The 19,465-nt window shown below is 41.7% G+C and overlaps 1 long non-coding RNA gene across 1 annotated transcript; it reads right to left on the bottom strand.

The window, feature by feature from the left end:
• Positions 1-1,323: 1,323 nt before the first annotated feature.
• LOC138990939 (uncharacterized) lies at positions 1,324-11,275 on the bottom strand. Its single transcript, XR_011466973.1, has 3 exons — positions 9,986-11,275; positions 6,074-6,171; positions 1,324-1,389 (listed from the first exon to the last, which is right to left on the bottom strand). It is a non-coding gene; the product is annotated as an uncharacterized lncRNA (long non-coding RNA).
• Between the last annotated feature and the right edge of the window lie 8,190 nt (positions 11,276-19,465).

The raw sequence follows: 19,465 nt of genomic DNA on the forward strand, positions 1-19,465 counted from the left end.
ATATTTTTTTTTCTTGGACTCTGGATACATATATACATCTTGGCTGCCCTGATGGCTCAGATGGTAAAGAATCTGCCTATAATACAGGAAACCTGGGTTCGATGCCTGTGTCAGGAAGATTCCCTGGAGAATTGCCTGGAGAACTCCATGGAGGGCTACAGTCCATGGGGTCACAGAGTCAGACACAAATGAGCCACCAACACTTTCACCTGCATATATATAAATACACACACACATTTAATCTCCACCACCCTACTCAACATCTCCACTCAGATATACAATAAAAATAGACAAACTTACCATGTTTAAGAATTCTACCCAAACCTGCCCCTGTTAAAGGCACCACTATACACCCTCTTTCAAAAGCCCCAAATATAGGACTCAATCTTAATTTCTTTTTCCTTTCTATTGCATTCCCATATCCAATTCTTCAGCAAGTCTTTTTCATTCCACCTCCAAAGTATAACTTGACAGATTACTTCCCCCACTTCTGCTACTACTGACCTAATCCAAATGACAAACATCCTTAGCTGGAATATGGCAGTACCCTCCTAACTTGTCTCCCTGAAGCCTGTCTTGGGGTTTGTTCTCCATGAAGCAACTAGAACTTCTTTTAAGTAAATTAGATATCATTCTTTTGCTTACATCCCTTCACGAACTTTATATCACATTCAGAGCAAAACCCTCCAATATTAGTTTGTCCACCCCAACCTCCCCAGCAGTATCAACCAGGCTCTCCTATGTTCACTTGATTTCAGCCATACCTTCTGCAGTTTCTCAAATAAGTCAAGTTCATTCCAGTCTCAAAGCAGTTCTACTTCTTATTCCCTCCCCCTGGAACCTTTTACCTCCTGTTTCCCAAAACTCAGTCCATTACATTATTTAGACTTCTGTTAACCATATAGGGTTGGTTTTCACTGATTGTCCTACATAAATAAACTACATAGCCTTGTGTCCTTTGCCCTGTCACTATTTATCCCATAACCCTAATTTGTTTACCTTATAACACTTAATGTTTTCAGATTCTTTGATTATTTGATTTTTGTCTATCTTCCCAGTACAGTGTAAGTTCATGAGGCAGTGACCTTTTCTTGTTCAACATCATATCTTCACCTCAGATGTGCATCTAAGAGTACCTGACACTTAGTAGGTATTCAATAAATACCTGCTGAATGAATGAATGACGAAGGAAGGAAAATAGTCTAGCAGGAGCAACAGACACTAAGCAAACGTCCAACTGATTATAGGGTAAAAATTGTAATAAGTACAAATTAATTTGGCGAAGAGTGGAGTGGAGTAGAGAAGAGGAAAGAGCAACAAATACCTGTTAATGGTTTTGCTGTGATTTTGAAGAACACACATATATCTCTCCAGCACCTCCCATAGCACCTGACATAAAATTAAACGCAGTTAAAATAATTTTGATTTTGGAATCAAAATTGGATTTTTTTTAATAAATAAGGATGGGTACTATAAAAACATACTTTCCATTGCTGTTAGAAATCACATTATGTTATTTTAACTCAAAGAATATTGAAAATTGAAACCACCTCATTTTGGTATCCATTGTTTTCTCTGTAAAATCTGGGCATGACCCACACAGTTAACAGGAACAATTTCTATTAACAATGCACACATTTATTCTGATCACCTCAACTTCAAGGAATATTAATTATTGACTAAAAGTAAAAAATAGAGACTTCGCAGAGTGAAGTGGTACACGCCAGACTTAAGCCCTTTCTAGTTCAGACAACAATACCTTTTTGGGATTGAACAACAATTATTTGCCCCTGGATAAAGTAGGAAGTCAAGAAACACCTGAAGTAACAGGCAAATTTGGCCTGAAATATGGAATGAAGCAGGGCAAAGGCTAATAGAGTTTTGCCAAGAGAATGCACTGGTCATAGCAAACACCCTCTTCCGACAACACAAAAGAAGACTCTACATATGGACATCACCAGATGGTCAACACCAAAATCAGATTGATTATATTCTTTGCAGCCAAAGATGGAGAAGCTCTATACAGTCAGCAAAAACAAGACTGGGAGCTGACTGTGGCTCAGATCATGAGCTCCTTATTGCCAAATTCAGACTGAAATTGAAGAAAGTAGGGAAAACCACTAGACCATTCAGGTATGACCTAAATCAAATTCCTTATGATTATACAGTAAAATTGAGAAATAGATTTAAGGGACTAGATCTGATAGAAAGAGTGCCTGATGAACTATGGACTGAGGTTCGTGACATTATACAGGAGACAGGGATCAAGACCATTCCCATGGAAAAGAAATGCAAAAAAGCAAAATGGCTGTGGGAGGCCTTAAAATAGCTGTGAAAAGAAGAGAAGTGAAAAGCAAAGGAGAAAAGGAAAGATATAAGCATCTGAATGCAGAGTTCCAAAGAATAGCAGGGAGAGATAAGAAAGCCTTCCTCAGTTATCAATGCAAAGAAATAGAGGATAACAACAGAATGGGAAAGACTAGAGATCTCTTCAAGAAAATTCGAGATACCAAGGGAACATTTCATGCAAAGATGGGCTCAATAAAGGACAGAAATGATATGGACCTAACAAAAGCAGACGATATTAAGAAGAGGTGGTAAGAATACACAGAAGAACTATACAAAAAAGATCTTCACGACCCAGATAATCACGATGGTGTGACCACTCACCTAGAGCCAGACATCCTGGAATGTGAAGTCAAGTGGGCCTTAGAAAGCATCGCTACGAACAAAGCTAGTGGAGGTGATGGAATTCCAGTTGAGCTATTTCAAATCCTGGAAGATGATGCTGTGAAAGTGCTGAACTCAATATGCCAGCAAATTTGGAAAACTCGGCAGTGGCCACAGGACTGCAAAAGGTCAGTTTTCATTCCAATCCCAAAGAAAGGCAATGCCGAAGAATGCTCAAACTACCACACAATTGCACTCATCTCACATGCTAGTAAAGTAATGCTCAAAATTCTCCAAGCCAGGCTTCAGCAATACATGAACCAGGAACTTTTGGATGTTCAAGCTGGGTTTAGAAAAGGCAGAAGAACCAGAGATCAAATTGCCAACATCCGCTGGATCATCGAAAAAGCAAGAGAGTTCCAGAAAAACATCTATTTCTGCTTTATTGACTATGCCAAAGCCTTTGACTGTGTGGATCACAATAAACTGTGGAAAACTCTTCAAGAGATGGGAATACCAGACCACCTGACCTGCCTCTTGAAAACCTATATGCAGGTCAGGAAGCAACAGTTAGAACTAGACATGAAACAATAGACTGGTTCCAAATAGGAAAAACCGTACATCAAGGCTGTATGTTGTCACCCTGCTTATTTAACTTATATGCAGAGTACATCATGAGAAACGCTAGGCTGGAAGAAGCACAAGCTGGAATCAAGATTGCCAGGAGAAATATCAAGAACCTCAGATATGCAGATGACACCATCCTTATGGCAGAAAGTGAAGAGGAACTCAAAAGCCTCTTGATGAAAGTGAAAGAGGAGAGTGAAATAGCTGGCTTAAAGCTCAACATTCAGAAAACGAAGATATGGCATCTGGTCCCATCACTTCATGGGAAATAGATGGGGAAACAGTGGAAACAGTGTCAGACTTTATTTTTTTGGGCTCCAAAATCACTGCAGATGGTGACTGCAGCCATGAAATTAAAAGACGCTTACTCCTTGGAAGGAAAGTTATGACCAATCTAGATAGCATATTCAAAAGCAGAGACATTACTTTGCCAACAAAGGTCTGTCTAGTCAAGGCTATGGTTTTTCCAGTGGTCATGTATGGATGTGAGAGTTGGACTGTGAAGAAGGCTGAGCACCGAAGAATTGATGCTTTTGAATTGTGGTATTGGAGAAGACTCTTGAGAGTCTCTTAGACTGCAAGGAGATCCAACCAGTCCATTCTGAAGGAGATCAGCCCTGGGATTTCTTTGGAAGGAATGATGCTAAAGCTGAAACTCCAGTACTTTGGCCACCTCATGCAAAGAGTTGACTCATTGGAAAAGACTCTGATGCTGGGAGGGATTGGGGGCAGGAGGAGAAGGGGATGACGGAGGATGAGATAGCTGGATGGCATCACTGACTCGATGGACGTGAGTCTGAGTGAACTCCAGGAGTTGGTGATGGACAGGGAGGCCTGGCGTGCTGCGATTCATGGGGTCGCAAAGAGTCGGACACGACTGAGCGACTGAACTGAACTGAACTGTGGTGGTCTACTCCTCTTCAGCAGTATTCTGTGCTCAAATTTAATGTAGACCATAGTTCCTGAGACTGGTAGAGCCATACCTCCAAGCATATGAAATAATTAAAAATTCTCCAAAGAGGGAGCAATATTATAAAACTTTGGGCTTCAGTGTCTGGGATATCCGGGACAAGATCCCACTTCTACCTCTTACTAGCTGAATGGTCTTGGGTGGATTTAACTACTAAGCATTCAAATTCTATGTCTGTAAAATACGGAAATACTGCTTAAGCAGTGATTGGTACACAGATACTAAGTGTTCAGTGAGGTTGGCACTACTCTTATACTTAAAGATGAGGAAAAGGAGGCTTAAAACATTTAAGTAACTTTTCTCATGGGCATATAGAAACTAAGTATAGAACTGAAATTTCAATTAAAAACCTGTAGTTGAGAGAACCATAATTCAAAAGGATACATGCACCTCAATGTTCATTGCTGGAGGAGGAAATACCAACCCAATCCAGTATTCTTGCCTGAAAAATCCCATGGACAAGAGGAGCCTGGCAGGCTAGAGTCCATGGAGTCACAAAGAGTTACACACAACTGAGCATGCACACACCCAATATTCATTGTAGCATTATTTACAGTAGCAAAGACATGAAAGCGACCTAAATGTTGTGGTACAAACATACAATGGAATATTACTCAGCCATAAAAAGAATGAAATAACGCCATTTGCAGTGATACGGATGGACCTAGACATTATCATTATCAAGCTTCCCTGGTGGCTCAGAGGGTAAAGTGTCTGCCTGTAATACAGGAGACCCAGGTTCAATCCCTGGGTTGGGAAGATCTCCTGGAGAAGGAAATGGCGACCCACTCCAGTATTCCTGCCTGGAGAATCCCAGGGATGGAGGAGCCTGGTAGGCTAGAGTCCATGGGGTTGCAAAGAGTCGGACATGACTGAGCGACTTCACTTCACCTCAGACATTATCGTACTAAGTGAAGTCAGAGAAAGACAAATATCATATCACTCACATGTGGACATGTGTTAGTCACTCAGTCGTGTCCAACTCTTTGTGACCCCATGGACTCTAGCTGACCAGGCTCTTCTGTCCATGGGATTCTCCAGGCAAGAATACTGGAGTGGGTTGCCATTTCCTTCTCCCTTCATATGTGGAATCTAATTTTAAAAATAAAGTTACAAATGAACTTATTTACAAAGCAGAAACAGAATTACAGATATGGAGAACAAATTTGTGGTTACCAAAAGAGAAACGTAGGGCGCGGTGGAGGGAATAAATCAGGAACTTGGGATGAACACACACTACTATGTATGATAACCAACAAGGACCTATTATACTGCACAGGAAACTCTACTCAATATTCTGTAATAACTGGTAGGAGAAAAGAATCTACAAAAGAATTAATATCTCTATTAATATATGTGCAACTGAATCACTTTGCTGTACATCTGAAACACAACATTGTAAATCAATTATACTCCAATTAAATTAAAGCATTTAAAATATGCTTAATGAAGAATAGTCTCTAGAAATATTTGGTTGTTACACAGATAACATAGTCAGACACAACCACATTGGATTTCAGTCTCATTTATTTAAAATATTTAGAGCTGAGAATAATTTTTAACATGGAAAAAATATGAATCAACCAAATTGTATCTCTTAATATACCAATATTCACATTTAATTTTAAATTCATTTTCAATATTACTGTAAACAGAGTTTCAGGTCAGATTTTCATGGTGAAATCAGGACTAGTTCAACATAATGAAATAAAGTTCTATAATTAGAGAATTACATAGAAGCTAGGAATTTTTCAGAATACAACAGAGCTGAAGCCTTCATTTGTCTGTACAATAAAACTTACATACTTGTAACAGTTCTGTCTTCTACCTTATCTTCATTTAAATCTAGTTCCCAATATTGCACTTATTTTCTCCTTTAAGTTCAGTTGAGAAGGTGTTCAGTTCTAGGTTAAAAAAGAAATAGTGCCATGATTAAAAAGCCTTTGACGTTAGAAACTAGGAGGTTTCCAAAAGAGTAAAACTTTACTGTAACAAACAATATTACCATAAGATCTGAGTGTTAACATGTGCATGCTTCAATACTGCATTATCGCATTCAAAGTGACTTCACATTATCCATGCAAACGTCACACTAACACTCTCATGTTTCAGCACGAGTCTCTGCTACTTACTCAGCTCTCAAGAAGTTCAACCCTTTGAGGTGAACTTCTGGCCTAAGAGCTATTCTGGTGCAGCAGGCCTGTTTTTAGAACCAAGGGGGCTCCTCTAGACACCCAGGGCTCTTTTCTACTCTATCATCTACTTTATAAGAGAACAGACATTTCATGAGACCTTCTGTAAACAAACAAAAAAAACTAAACCAGTCATTTTGAAACAAATGATATAAAAATATAGTTTTGATATTTGTTTTTTTAGTTTCAAAAGCTCACAGAAGTATATAAGAAAGTATCCCACCTCATTTCCTATTCCCACTAATTGCAGCTGGCAATTGGGAGTACATCTTCTCTTTATTTTTCTCTGTAAGTATTAAGCTATATGACATATACAACATACATACTTTAAGTTAAAAAAAAAAAATTGTGAGGAGGTAGCCAAGATTGTGGAGTAGGAAGACCCTGAACTCACCTCTTACCAAGGACCCACAAGAATTGCAACTACCCTCTTCCAACAATACAAGAGAAGACTCTACACATGGACATCACCAGATGGTCAACTCCAAAATCAGATTGATTATATTCTTTGCAGCCAAAGATGGAGAAGCTCTATACAGTCAGCAAAAACAAGACCAGGAGCTGACTGTGGCTCAGATCATGAACTCCTTATTGCCAAATTCAGACTGAAATGGAAGAAAGTAGGGAAAACCACTAGACCATTCAGGTATGACCCTTATGATTATACATTGGAAGTGAGAAATAGATTTAAGGGACTAGATCTGATAGAGTGCCTGATGAACTATGGACTGAGGTTCGTGACATTGTACAGGAGACAGGGATCAAGACCATCCCCATGAAAAAGAAATGCAAAAAAGCAAAATGGCTGTCTGGGGAGGCCTTACAAATAGCTGTGAAAAGAAGAGAAGTGAAAAGCAAAGGAGAAAAGGAAAGATATAAGCATCTGAATGCAGAGTTCCAAAGAATAGCAAGAAGAGATAAGAAAGCCTTCTTCAGCAATCAATGCAAAGAAATAGAGGATAACAACAGAATGGGAAAGACTAGAGATCTCTTCAAAAAAATCAGAGATACCAAAGGAACATTTCATGCAAAGATGGGCTCGATAAAGGACAGAAATAGTACGGACCTAACAGAAGCAGAAGATATTAAGAAGAGGTGGCAAGAATACACAGAAGAACTGTACAAAAAAGATCTTCACGACCCAGATAATCACGATGGTGTGATCACTGATCTAGAACCAGACATCCTGGAATGTGAAGTCAAGTGGGCCTTAGAAAGCATCACTACGAACAAAGCTAGTGGAGGTGATGGAATTCCAGTTGAGCTATTCCAAATCCTGAAAGATGATGCTGTGAAAGTGCTGCACTCAATATGCCAGCACATTTGGAAAACTCAGCAGTGGCCACAGGACTGGAAAAGGGCAGTTTTCATTCCAATCCCAAAGAAAGGCAATGCCGAAGAATGCTCAAACTACCATACAATTGCACTCATCTCACACACTAGTAAAGTAATGCTCAAAATTCTCCAAGCCAGGCTTCAGCAATACGTGAACCGTGAACTTCCTGATGTTCAAGCTGGTTTTAGAAAAGGCAGAGGAACCAGAGATCAAATTGCCAACATCTGCTGGATCATGGAAAAAGCAAGAGAGTTCCAGAAAAACATCTATTTCTGCTTTATTGACTATGCCAAAGCCTTTGACTGTGTGGATCACAATAAACTGTGGAAAATTCTGAAAGAGATGGGAATACCAGACCACTTGATCTGCCTCTTGAGAAATTTGTATGCAGGTCAGGAAGCAACAGTTAGAACTGGACATGGAATAACAGACTGGTTCCAAATAGGAAAAGGAGTATGTCAAGGCTGTATATTGTCACCCTGTTTATTTAACTTCTATGCAGAGTACATCATGAGAAACGCTGGACTGGAAGAAACACAAGCTGGAATCAAGATTGCCAGGAGAAATATCAATAACCTCAGATATGCAGATGACACCACCCTTATGGCAGAAAGTGAAAGGAACTAAAAAGCCTCTTGATGAAAGTGAAAGTGGAGAGTGAAAAAGTTGGCTTAATGCTCAACATTCAGAAAACGAAGATCACGGCATCCGGTCCCATCACTTCATGGGAAATAGATGGGAAAACTGTGGAAACAGTGTCAGACTTTATTTTTCTGGGCTCCAAAATCACTGCAGATGGTGACTGTAGCCATGAAATTAAAAGATGCTTACTCCTTGGAAGGAAAGTTATGACCAACCTAGATAGTATATGCAAAAGCTGAGACATTACTTTGCCAACAAAGGTTCGTCTAGTCAAGGCTACGGTTTTTCCTGTGGTCATGTATGGATGTGAGAGTTGGACTGTGAAGAAGGCTGAGCACCGAAGAATTGATGCTTTTGAATTGTGGTGTTGGAGAAGACTCTTGAGAGTCCCTTGGACTGCAAGGAGTTCCAACCAGTCCATTCAGAAGATCAGCCCTGGGATTTCTTTGGAAGGAATGATGCTAAAGCTGGAACTCCGGTACTTTGGCCACTCCATGCGAAGAGTTGACTCATTGGAAAAGACTCTGATGCTGGGAGGGATTGGGGGCAAGAGGAGAAGGGGACGACAGAGGATGAGATGGCTGGATGGCATCACTGACTCGATGGACATGAGTCTGAGTGAACTCCGGGAGTTGGTGATGGACAGGGAGGCCTGGTGTGCTGTGATTCATGGGGTCGCAAAGAGTCGGACATGACTGAGCGACTGATCTGATCTGACACAGCAACTATCTATTTGAATGACCTGAATACTAGTAGAAAAGATTTTTTTTTTTTTTTTTTTTTACAACTGAAGACATCAAGAAGGACCCAGAATGAGACAGGTAGGAGGAATGGAGATGCAATATAGTCAGGACCCACACACCTGGGTGGGCAACTCACCAGAAATACCATAATCATAGAGGGCCTCTCCCAGAAGCACGAGGGCCCTAGACCCGCTTTGGGCTCCCTAGCCCAAAGGCTGCACACCTCCTGCTCCAGGAAAATGAGCCTCCAGAACATCTGGCTTTAGAAAACAGCAGGGCTTATGTTTGGGAGGAGGTCGAGAGCTATAGGAAACAGAGACTCTGCTCTTCAGAGGGTGCACAGGGACTTCCCTGGTGGTCCAGTGGCTCCCAACGCAGGGGGCCAGGTTCAATCCCTGGTCAGAGAACTAGACCCCACATGCCTCAGCAGGAGTTCGCATGCCACAGCTAAAGATCCCACAGGCTGTAACGAAGATTAAAGTTCCCATGTGCCTCAACTAAGGCCCAGTTCAGCTAAATAAATAAGTAATTTTTTTAAAGTGTGTACTAACTGTGGAAGGATCTTCACTGTGGACACTTTGCTCCAACCTGTATATCTATATACATGCACATGTCTAAAATAATGTTCCTTGAATATTAATACTTGTTACTTCTGGGTGGTAAGATCTGGAATCATTTTCTGCTTTTTTATGTTTGTTTGTTTGTTTGTAATGAGCATGTACAATTAAAAAACAAACAGCAAGGTGATTAATTACTCCTTAAAAAAAAAAAAAAAAACAGAATTATGCACAAAAATCTCACAAACCCCAGCACAGAACAGTAGTTTGAAAAGAGCCTGGGTCAGACCCACTGGGGCTCCGGGAAAGGCAGGAGGCAACTGGAACACGCCCTGGGAAAAGAGACATTGGTGCCAGTCATTTTGGGGAGCTCATTCTTCCACAATAACACGGGTGTGGCAAGTGCCATTTTGTAATCCTCCAGGCAGACCATTAGCACCAGGCACCTGGCCCCACCCTCAGCAGCAGAAGCTGCCCAGTAACTCTGAGCCAAACAGCCTCAAGAATCGACTACCCCAGGCTCCAGAAAGCCCATATTCATTGCAGGAAGCACAACCTTGCAGCCAGTCAGGTTGGGGGTCAGCCCTACCTACCAGAGAACCCACAGGAGTCAAGCCCACCACAACAGGAGGGTGTGCCCAGCTCACATGGGGGCACCCCTAGGGTGTCCCTGGTGGCTCAGATGGTAAAGAATCCACCTGCAATACAGGAGACTCAAGTTCAATCCTTGGGAAGTTCCCCTGGAGAAGGAAATAGCAACCCACTCCAGTATTCTTGCCTGGAGAATTCCATGGGCAGAGGAGCTTGGTGGGCTACAGTCTGTGGAGTCACAAAGAGCCAGACACAACCGAGTGACTTACACTTTAACTAAGGCATACAGTTCTAATGACCAGAGGAACACACTGCTGAGCCCCATGGAGCTACCGGTGAAAGAATTATACTGGAATACTTTCTGATAACTCAAAATGGATTAAAGACTTAAATGTTAAGGCCTGAAAGTGAGAAAGGAGGGAAGGGGGCAGTGCACAACCATTAGCCATTAAGGAAACAACAGAAACTGGTTAAAACCTACTGAACCTGACACAGCAAGAAATTTAACTTCCAGTAGACCTTGAACCTCCTAATATACTCGATGTAATACATGTTGTTGGTGGTGTTTAGTCGCTGAGTCATGTCCAACTCTTTTGTGACCCCCATGTACTGTAGCCCTCCAGGTCCCTCTGTCCATGGGATTTCCCAGGCCAGAATACTGGAGTGAGTTGCCATTTCCTCCTCCAGGGGATCCTCCAGACCTAGGGACTGAACCCAGGTCTTCTCCACTGCAGGTTGATTCTTTACTGCTGAGCCACCAGCAGGTTCACGGATGTGGGAGTGAGGAATAAATGCAGTTTATCGTATAACAAAGTTTTACAGTTTAATGCAGCCAACAGGCGCCTAAACTCACCTTCTACCATTTCCTTTTCTGCCTGACTCCCCTTGCACGCCAGCATGCTGCTCTCTCTTCCTTCCTCAACAGTTCAGCCTGCAGCCTTTAGGCATGCTCCTTCCTCAGTTGCCTTCATACCTGGGTGCTTGGACAGCAGGGAAGGGGCTATTTATTTCTCTATTCCCTATCTTATTTAGAAGATTTTGAGGAGGCTTATTAAAATTCTCTTATTGCAAAACTAAAAAAAAAAAAAAAAAACAGAAGGGAGCTAGAGATAGGAAAATATGTTTAGATCCCCTATATCGATAATGTGAACATAGTTCACTAGCAATATCTATTTCACAGAGACATAACCAGCATTTCAATTTTTCAACACCCCCTGTAAACTGAGTAACAGGGGGTGGTATTCCTAAGACCCAATCATTCTTGAGTAAGAGATGACAATGATCTTGTTAGACTTACCAGATGAGCCCTCCAAAGCACAACAAATAGTAGCCAACTAATTGTACACTATCTTTAGCAGCTTGAAAACGAACAGAATGATTTCTGTTCGTTTCCAAGGCAAACCATTCAATAACACAGTAATCTAAGTCTATGCCCCAACCAGTAATGCTGAAGAAGCTGAAGTTGAACGGTTCTAATGAAGACCTACAAGACCTTTTAGAACTATCACCCAAAACAGACGTTCTTTTCATTATAGGGGACTGGAATGCAAAAGTAGGAAGTCAAGAAACACCTGGAGTAGCAGGCAAATTTGGCCTTGGAATACGGAATGAAGCAAGGCAAAGGCTAATAGAGTTTTGCCAAGAGAATGCACTGGTCGTAGCAAACACCCTCTTCCAACAACACAAGAGAAGACTCTACATATGGATATCACCACATGGTCAACACCGAAATTAGACCGATTATATTCTTTGCAGCCAAAGATGGAGAAGCTCTATACAGTCAGCAAAAACAAGACCAGGAGCTGACTGTGGCTCAGATCATGAGCTCCTTATTGCCAAATTCAGGCTTAAATTGAAGTAGGGTAAACCACTAGACCATTCAGGTATGACCTAAGTCAAATCCCTTATGATTATACAGTGGAAGTGAGAAATAGATTTAAGGGCCTAGATGTGACAGATAGAGTGCCTGATGAACTATGGACTGAGGTTTGTGACATTGTACAGGAGACAGGGATCAAGACCATCCCCATGAAAAAGAAATGCAAAAAAGCAAAATGGCTGTCTGGGGAGGCCTTACAAATAGCTGTGAAAAGAGGAGAAGCGAAAAGCAAAGGAGAAATGGAAAGATGTAAGCATCTGAATGCAGAGTTCCAAAGAATAGCAAGAAGAGATAAGAAAGCCTTCCTCAGCGATCAATGCAAAGAAATAGAGGAAAACAACAGAATGGGAAAGACTAGGGATCTCTTCAAGAAAATTAGAGATACCAAGGGAACATTTCATGCAAAGATGGGCTCAATAAAGGACAGAAATAGTACGGACCTAACAGAAGCAGAAGATATTAAGAAGAGGTGGCAAGAATACACAGAAGAACTGTACAAAAAAGATCTTCACGACCCAGATAATCAGAATGGTGTGATCACTGACCTAGAGCCAGACATCCTGGAATGTGAAGTCAAGTGGGCCTTAGAAAGCATCACTATGAACAAAGCTAGTGGAGGTGATGGAATTCCAGTTGAGCAATTTCAAATCCTAAAAGATGATGCTGTGAAAGTGCTGCACTCAATATGCCAGCAAATTTGGAAAACTCAGCAGTGGCCACAGGACTGGAAAAGGTCAGTTTTCATTCCAATCCCAAAGAAAGGCAATGCCAAAGAATGCTCCAACTACCGCACAATTGCACTCATCTCACATGCTAGTAAAGTAATGCTCAAAATTCTCCAAGGCAGGCTTCAGCAATACATGAACCAGGAACTTCCAGATGTTCAAGCTGGGTTTAGAAAAGGCAGAGGAACCAGAGATCAAATTGCCAACATCTGCTGGATCACTGAAAAAGCAAGAGAGTTCCAGAAAAACATCTATTTCTGCTTTATTGACTATGCCAAAGCCTTTGACTGTGTGGATCACAATAAACTGTGGAAAATTCTTCAAGAGATGGGAATTGCCGGGAGCCAGCACAGGAGTCCCCACCCATGACAAGGTCATGCGGGAGAACTCTGATGGGCAAGGCAAGTCAGAGCTCGAAGGGGGCTCCCCCGGACCTGCCTGAGTGTCTACCCCAAAACCAAAATCTGTCTGTTTTACTATTTTACGACTTTCACCAACTCTTCTGACATTAATGGGGGGCTATCCCCGACCACCTTTCTCTGTAAGAAAATCAACTTAAAACTCTAGTTAATAAATCTCCTGGGCATAATAGGAGTGTTTCAATTCAAACCCCTCTGATGACTTTCTAGCTTGCCTGACAGGTTTGTTCAGATTCACAGCCTCCCAACCACGAGAGGCACGGGAAACTTAAGATATTCTAACAATTCAGAGCTTCTCAGAGAGTTAAAATTGTTAAAAATAGAACTAGTAGAGGATTTCTTTGTTGAGCTAATGCTTGCTGCCAAATTTCCATGTCCCTTACCTACTGTGTCCCTGGGAGTGTATTGATTAATATAGTTGGTGTATAGAAATGTAAGTAGTAGCTTTAATGTCTGTAACCTTGGACCCTTGAGTTAATTCTTTTCTTGCTATAGCCCACTACACTTTTGCCCTATAGGAATGCAACTTTATCTAATACTTTTGGAGGGTGGCGCCTGACTTTAGAATAATCCCCTTTAGAGAAAAATAGGTTTTCTGAAGAAAGGGTCATAAAACATTAGCAGGCCTCCTGGCCAGATGATGTAAATCACCTAAAATTTTGCATATGATAAGTTTGCAGAAAGAAAGCCTGGCTTCAATAAGGATCAAGGACTGCTGACCTTGCATGACTCTACCCCTTCCCCCATTATCCTCTATGCACAACTTAAGGTATAAAAACTACTTTGGAAAATAAAGTGTGGGCCTTGCTCATCAGGCTTGGTCTCCCCATGTCATTCTTTCTCTTTCCTTTTCCTTTTCAGGCTGATCCCTTGGAGCGCAGGGGCTCTCTGCGTTCACTTTCCTGCCTGGGATTCTAAGACCCACTCGAGAAGGTGCCTAAGGTGGGGCACCTTCCACAATTCAAAAGAGCGTCTGCAGCCCACATGAACAGAGCAAGTCCCGTGCTGGGGCTTTATTGGCTTTCTGCATAAACCAAGGAATATCAGCCTCTTTTCTCTCCTCTTTTTTCTTAACCGCAAAATTCTTTCCTTATCTCTTTATCTATCCTTTTAATTGCCGACGCCATCCTCCCGGGGGAATCCCTGGATCCAACTGGGGCAGGACCCCAGCAGGGAATACCAGACCACCTGACCTGCCTCTTGAGAAATCTATATGCAGGGCAGGAAGCAACAGTTAGAACTGGACATGGAACAACAGATTGGTTCCAAATAGGAAAAGCAGTACATCAAGGCTGTATGTTGTCACCCTGCTTATTTAACTTATATGCAGAGTACATCATGAGAAATGCTGGGCTGGAAGAAGCACAAGCTGGAATCAAGATTGCCAGGAGAAATATCAAGAACCTCAGATGTGCAGATGACACCACCCTTATGGAAGAAAGTGAAGAGGAACTCAAAAGCCTCTTGATGAAAATGAAAGAGGAGAGTGAAAAAGTTGGCTTAAAGCTCAACGTTCAGAAAACGAAGATCATGGCATCTGGTAACATTCATGGTAAATAGATGGGGAAACAGTAGAAACAGTGTCAGACTTTATTTTTTGGGGCTCCAAAATCACTGCAGATGGTGACTGCAGCCATGAAATTAAAAGATGCTTACTCCTTGGAAGGAAAGTTATGACCAACCTAGATAGCATATTCAAAAGCAGAGACATTACTTTGCCAACAAACATTTGTCTACTCAAGGCTATGGTTTTTTCCAGTGGTCGTGTATGGACGTGAGAGTTGGACTGTGAAGAAAGCTGAGCGCTGAAGAATTGATGCTTTTGAACTGTGGTGTTGGAGAAGACTCTTGAGAGTCCCTTGGACTGCAAGGAGACCCAACCAGTCCATTCTAAAGGAGGTCAGCCCTGGGTGTTCTTTGGAAGGAATGATGCTAAAGCTGAAACTCCAGTACTTTGGCCACCCCATGCGAAGAGTTGACTCATTGGAAAAGACTCTGATGCTGGGAGGGATTGGGGGCAGGAGGAAAAGGGGACGATAGAGGATGAGACGGCTGGATGGCATCACTGACTCGATGGACTTGAGTTTGAGTGGACTCTGAGAGATGGTGATGGACAGGGAGGCCTGGTGTGCTGCGATTCATGGGGTTGCAAAGAGTCGGACACGACTGAGTGACTGAACTGAACTTTAACAGCTTGCTTCTCCTCCGGCAGACAGTTAAAAAAAATTATTTGGGCCAGGTGAGACAAAAAAGTGTAGCTTCTTTCCAATTCTTGGTTTAATAAAGGAAAATCCTGTGAGTTATAACTTAAGAGAAAAGTAGAACCAACAGATGAGCTATATAGCTAAAAATATGTGACTGATTTTACTTTCCAACTGGAAGTTATTGCTCCCTGCCATTAACTTTTACATTTTTCCTCCTATAATAATGATCCATTCATTCATTTAATGACTACTAATTTAGAGGCTATTATACGTTTACCAGAACTATGCTGTTGTTTCGTTGTGTTCATGTCCAATCCTTTGAGATTCCATGGCCTGCAGTACACCAGGCTTTCTTGTCCTCCACTAACTCCCTGAATTTGCCCAAGTTCATGTCCATTAAGTCGGTGATGCTATCTCACCATCTCATCCTCTGCCTCCCTCTTCTCCTTTTGCCTTCGATCTTTCCCAGCATTGGGGTCTTTTCCAGTGAATAGACAAACCTTTACAGTGCTTAAAGTATTGTTGGTATCAAATGGATCTTTGTGCTTTTGCAGACTTTAGAGAAGGCCCTTATCGCTTGAGTGTAGTGAAGAAGAGAGGCTGCAACCAGGTATGCTTCCTTAGGACACATGCACACACGCAGAAATAGTAGGAGTTCTATTGTTGATATTATAATTACTTCAAGGAACACACACTTATTTTCTGACAGTTTTATAGGTTAGAATCACAACCTGGGACTTACTGGACTAAAATCAAACTGTTCACTTTGGAGGCTCTAGGGAAGAGTTTGATTCCTTGCCTTTTTCAGGTTCCAGAGGCTACAGGAATTCTTTGGCTCATGGAATCCTTCCTCTTCCTACATCTTCAAAGCCAGCATCCCTGCATCTCTCTGACTGTTCTTCCACAGTCACATCTCTCTTTCTGACCAAAGCTGAGAAGTTCAGTTCAGTTCAGTCACTTAGTTGTGTCTGACTCTTTGCAACCCTAAGAACCGCAGCATGCCAGGCCTCCCTGTCCATCACTAACCCCGAGTTTACTCAAACTCATGTGCATTGAGTTGGTGATGCCATCCAACCATCTCAGCCTCTGTCATCCCCTTCTCATCCCACCTTCAATCTTTCCCAGGATCAGGGTCTTTTCCAATGAGTCAGTTCTTCCATCAGGTGGCCAAAGTATTGGAGTCTCAGCCCTGCATCAGTCCTTCCAATGATTATTCAGGACTGATTACCTTTAGGATGGACTGGTTGGATATCCTTATAGTCCAAGGGACTCTCAAGAGTCTTCCCCACAGTTCAAAAGCATCAATTCTTTGGTCCTCAGCTTTCTTTACAGTCCAACTCTCACATCCATACATGACTACTGGAAAAACCATAGCTTTTGACTAGATGAACCTTAGTTGGCAAAGTAATGTCTCTGCTTCTTAATATGCTATCTAGGTTGGTCATGGCTTTTCTTCCAAGGATCAAGCATCTTTTAATTTCATGGCTGCAGTCACCATCTGCAGTGATTTCGGAGCCCCAAAAAATAAAGTCTGCCACTGTTTCCACCGTTTCCCCATCTATTTGCCAAGAAGTGATGAGACCAGATACCATGATCTTCATTTTCTGAATGTTTAGCTTTAAGCCAACTTTTCCACTCTCCTCTTTCACTTTCATCAGGAGGCTCTTTAATCCTTCTTCGCTTTCTCCGAAGGGTGGTGTCATCTGCCTATCTGAGGTTATTGATATTTCCCCAGCAATCTTGATTCCAGCTTGTGCTTCTTCCAGCCCAGCATTTCTCATGATGTACTCTGCATAGAAGTTAAATAAGCAGGGTGACAATATATAGCCTTGACATACTCCTTTCCCAATTTGGAACCAGTCTGTTGTTCCATGTCCAGTTCTAACTGTTGCTTCTTGACTTGCATACACATTTCTCAAGAGGCAGGTCAGGTGGTCTGGTATTCCCATCTCTTAAAGAATTTTCCAGTTTGTTGTCGTCCACACAGTCAAAGGCTTTCGCATAGCCAATAAAGCAGATGTTTTTCTGGAACTCTCTTGCTTTTTCGATGTTCCAACGGATGTTGGCAATTTGATCTCTGGTTCCTCTGCCTTTTCTAAAACCAGCTTGAACATCTGGAAGTTCATGGTTCACATATTGCTGAAGCCTGGCTTGTAGAATTTTGAGCATTACTTTACTAGCATGTGAGATGAGTGCAATTGTGCGGCAGTTTGAGCATTCTTTGGCATTGCCTTTCTTTGGGATTGGAATGAAAACTGACCTCTTCCAGTCCTGTGGCCACTGCTGAGTTTTCCAAATTTGCTGGCATATCAGTGTAGCATTTTCACAGCATCATCTTCCAGGATTTGAAATAGCTCAACTGGAATTCTATCACCTCCACTAGCTTTGTTCGCAGTGATGCTTCCTAAGGACCACTTGACTTCGCATTCCAGGATATCTGGCTCTAGGTGACTGATCACACCATAGTGATTACCTGGGTCATGAAGATCTTTTTTGTATAGTTCTTCTGTGTATTCTTGCCACCTCTTCTTAATATCTTCTGCTACTGTTAGGCCCATACCATTTCTATCCTTTATTGAGCCCACCTTTGCTTGAAATGTTCCCTTGGTATCTCTAATTTTCTTGAAGAGATCTCTAGTCTTTCCCATTCTGTTGTTTTCCTCTATTTCTTTGCAATGATCACTGAGGAAGGCTTTCTTATCTCTCCTTGCTATTCTTTGGATGTTTGCTTTCAAATGGGTATATCTTTCCTTTTCTCCTTTGCCTTTTGCTTCTCTTCTTTTCATAGCTTTTTGTCTTTTCCTCAGACAACCATTTTGCCTTTCTGCATTTCTTTTTCTTGGGGATGGTCTTGATCACTGACTCCTGTTTAACCCTAACCCTTATGTCACAAACCTCCATCTGTAGTTCTTCAGGCACTCTGTCTAGTAGATTCAATCCCATGCATCTATTTGCCATTTTCACTGTATAGCTGTAAGGGATTTGATTTAGGTCATACCTGAATGGTCTAGTGGTTTTCCATACTTTCTTCAACTTAAGTCTGAATTTGGCTGTAAAGAGTTCATCATCTGAGCCACAGTCAGCTCCTGGTCTTGTTTTTGCTGACTGTCTAGAGCTTCTCCATCTTTGACTGCAAAGAAAATAATCAATCTGATTTTGGTATTGACCATCTGGTGATGTCCCTGTTTAGAGTGTTCTCTTGTGTTGTTGGAAGACAGTGTTTGCTATGACTAGTGCGTTCACTTGGCAAAATTCTGTTAAGAGTTTGCCCTGCTTCATTCTGTACTCCAAGACCAAATCTGCCTATTACTCCAGTTATTTCTTGACTTCCTACTTTTGCATTCCAGTCCCCAATAATGGACATCTTTTTTGGGTGTTAGTTCTACAAAGTCTTGTAGGTTTTCACTGAACTGTCAAACTTCAGCTTCTTCAGCATTACTGGTCGGGGCATAGACTTGGATTACTGTGATACTGAATGGTTTGCCTTGGAAATGAACAGAGATCATTCTGTCGTTTTTCAGATTGCATCCAAGTACTGCATTTCAAACTCTTTTGTTGACTATGATGGCTACTCCATTTCTTCTAAGGGATTCTTGCCCACAGTAGTAGATATAATGGTCATCTGAGTTGAATTCACCCATTCCAGTCCATTTTAGTTCATTGATTCCTAAAATGTCAATGTTCACTCTTGCCATCTCCTGTTTGATCACCTTCAATTTGCCTTGACTCATGGACCTAACATTCTAGGTTCCTATGCAATGTTGCTCTTTACACCATCAGACTTTACTTCCATCACCAGTCACATCCACAACTGGGTGGTGTTTTTGCTTTGGCTCTGTCTCTTCATTCTTTCTGGAGTTATTTCTCCACTTACCTCCAGTAACACATTGGGCAGCTACCATCCTGCAGA

The sequence above is a fragment of the Bos mutus genome, chromosome 15 (assembly GCF_027580195.1).
Source record: "Bos mutus isolate GX-2022 chromosome 15, NWIPB_WYAK_1.1, whole genome shotgun sequence".
NCBI lineage: Eukaryota > Metazoa > Chordata > Mammalia > Artiodactyla > Bovidae > Bos > Bos mutus.